This window comes from Odontomachus brunneus, unplaced genomic scaffold (genome assembly GCF_010583005.1).
Source record: "Odontomachus brunneus isolate Ranch 3 - 2012 unplaced genomic scaffold, Obru_v1 Obru_scaffold_212, whole genome shotgun sequence".
NCBI lineage: Eukaryota > Metazoa > Arthropoda > Insecta > Hymenoptera > Formicidae > Odontomachus > Odontomachus brunneus.
This window is the reverse complement of record NW_022639662.1, coordinates 503,649-506,998: the sequence shown is the minus strand read 5'-3', so window position 1 is coordinate 506,998 and position 3,350 is coordinate 503,649. Positions and strand designations below refer to the sequence as shown.

General features: G+C 28.1%; 1 pseudogene; it reads left to right on the top strand.

The window, feature by feature from the left end:
* The window catches only part of LOC116852297, a 16,878-nt pseudogene extending 14,469 nt beyond the window's left edge, over positions 1 to 2,409 (top strand).
* The last annotated feature ends 941 nt before the right edge of the window (positions 2,410 to 3,350 follow it).

Genomic DNA, 3,350 nt, shown 5'->3' with positions numbered 1-3,350 from the left:
AAATTGACGCCAAATACCGACCAAAGTTTGTGTGGCGCAGTTTGGCGCCAAACTTTGCTCGGTATTTGGCGACAATTTGGCATCAGATTTTGTCACCAAGCTTTGCTAACAAAACCTAAACATATTGCGGACGCAGATGGCATCGGATTTGCCGTCAAGTTTTGGCCATATTTGGTGTCAATTTGGCGACAATTTGGTACCAAATTGTTTGCTGGGTATATACAGTTGCTTCTAGGGATCGAATAATTTTTGCTGATTGTTTTTTTGGTTGGAATGCGTTTATCAAGTATGAGTCTTGTTAATGATTGAAGTTTATTATAACAATGTTTCTGTTGATAAACAGCAGAAGATCTCGCTGCTTTAGATAGTGACTCGCTGATGAGGAAAATAATCTACATATGAGGAAAATTATCTACACATGAGAAAGATTATCTACACATATCTAGACACGAGATTGTGGAAGTGGTCGACAATGATAGTGCCGGTCGCTAAATAATAGTTGTGTCAGTCTATGAATTGTCTCCTGTTGGAAAGGAAATCTTTAATCATGCTAAGCTGCTTAGGTTGGTTATATGTTATAAGATAACATACAACCATTATTTGTCATTGCATGTCAATTACTAACATATTGAACGCATTGTTTTTACAATATTAGGATTTAGACAGAGTCCATATAAACTTATAAGTCTTTATCCGCTTATCAGCATTGACTACGTTGTATAACATTATTCTTTTCTAATATATTCCATAGGTATCTTACATATACCCTACACACATTGGTGGAGCAAAATTATAGTCTTATTTACTTTCATTATGGTCTTACCATAATTCCAAGAATAAATGACCTTTATCATGATTATGGCAGGCATACAAAGCGTTTGATACAACATATAAAAAGAATCTCAAAGCTCTACATCTAGTACATCCAACAAATTTTATTAGGATTGTGTGGCAAACCAGCCATCAGGTATACAATATTCTCTCGTCTAAACATTTCCTTACAAGTTGTAGTACTTTTTGTAAGCATTATATAAATACATCGAATTTTTGTAATGTAAAATTTGGACGGAAGATGATGTACGTTAATTATCTACAAGAATTGGCAGAATATATTTAGATCAACTTATACCTCCCCAAGTGATAGAATATGTAATTAGAATATGTAGAGTATATAATTTTCATCGTTTATATGCCATTTTTCTAGTTGGAATGACATAATTTTACTTATCTGCAAATATTGTCAGACATAATGAACAGTTACTGATAAAGACTAAGAAAAATCTAGTAACAAGTACGGCGCTAAGTATAGTAAGTACGCCACTTGGTACAACTCCATTTAGTGCTAAGCAGCTATTTATAAAGGAAAATAACAATGGTGACCCGATATTAAAGCATATTGCCTTAATGCACATTGCCCATACTATGTGTAGAATTTCTCAATACTTCTGACGGTATACCTTTAAATTCTCATATCTTGCGATAGCGTCCTTAATTTTCCGACCAAAACCAATGATAATGTGAAAACATTTTAGCTCTCGTAACTGAAGGAATATTACGAACATCAGCCAACCTAACGGTTATTACAGAACTTCAGAATCGTTGTAATCAATGTCTACCCATCGAATTTCAAGGAGACCATATATTGGTGCAGTTCTCTTTATAACTTCGCGAATTAGACGAATCTGTTATGACCTAAGAATTATATGATGAAAGCACACAATTCCAAAGTAAGTTTTTTACTTTCATTTCTTTATTTTTACTTGAATCAAATTAAATGGAAGTTTGGTCGTATTAATATAAATAAAAAAAAGAAGCCAAGTGAACGCGCGTTAGCATTAACTTTATAAAAAAAATTGTTAAAAATAAATTTACAATGTCCAAGTTCAACGTATAAAGTTATACTCTATTGAAAAATACAAGACAGTTTTATATACTCTCTACAAAAGAAATGATATCAAGAGGTTACATTTGCCAAGTGCGAATGATTAATCATTTTTTAATTTTATAAAAATATATGGTTTTGATTAATAATATATTTATAAATTAAATATGTTATTAATATATTAGTAATATATTAATAAATATGTTAGTAATATATTATTAAATAAAAAATAAAATAATAAAAGAAATACAATATTAAAAAAAATTATAATAACTTACACAAAAAGTCCTTGGCGTGCCTTTTTTTTAAATATTACATCGATAATCAATATAATATTTTGATAGTGATTACAATAAAAGAACCGTTTGTCTATGAAAAAAGGCACGCCAAGTGCCTTAATGTAAGTTATTATAATTTTTTTAACATTATTGTTTCTCTAATTATTTTATTTTTTATTTAATAATATATTATTAAATATACAAATATAAGTATGTTGATTCTTTTTATTGATAGTAACTGCTGCATAAGTATCATTAAAATAAGAGAACCGTTTGTCTATAAAAAAAGGCACGCCAAAGATTTTTGTGTAAGTTATTATAATTTTTTTAAATAATATTGTAATTCTCTTATTAATTTATTTTTTATTTAATAATATATTACTAATATATTATTAATAACATATTTAATTTATAAATATATTATATAATCAAAACCATATATGTTTATAAAATTAAAAAATGATTAATCATTCGCACTTGGCGAATGTAACTTCTTGATATCATTTCTTTTGTAGAGAATATATAAAACTGTCTTGTATTTTTCAATTATTATTTTATTTTTTATTTAATAATATATTACTAATATATTACTAATATATATTACTAATATATTATTAATAACATATTTAATTTATAAATATATTATATAATCAAAACCATATATGTTTATAAAATTAAAAACGATTAATCATTCGCACTTGGCGAATGTAACATCTTGATATCATTTCTTTTGTAGAGAGTATATAAAACTGTATTGTATTTTTTTAATAGAGGATAACTTTATACATTGAACTTCCCTTATAGAAATATCATACTAATACTGAAAAAATTATTAGTGATTAAATATTACCAGTAATTCAGTAATTTTTTGGCCAGTACTTAATTTCTAATGAATACTGATAATAAAATCACTGTTAAATATTGATAGTAATTAAATACTGAGAATTATTATGCAAAGGTGAAAAATGAGAAAATCATAATGTTTACAAAAATATACTTATATTCCTAATTTTCTCATGTCTCATAAACTACTAGATATCGAAGGTTGTCACAACACATTCCAAACTTTCATGAATCCTCCTGCGATAACTTCGATCCCAAACGGTATACCACTGGTCACCCCCATCCATTTCCTGACCGCATTAAACTGTTGCTTAACCTGACGATCGAGCGCGCACGCCGTGACTCTA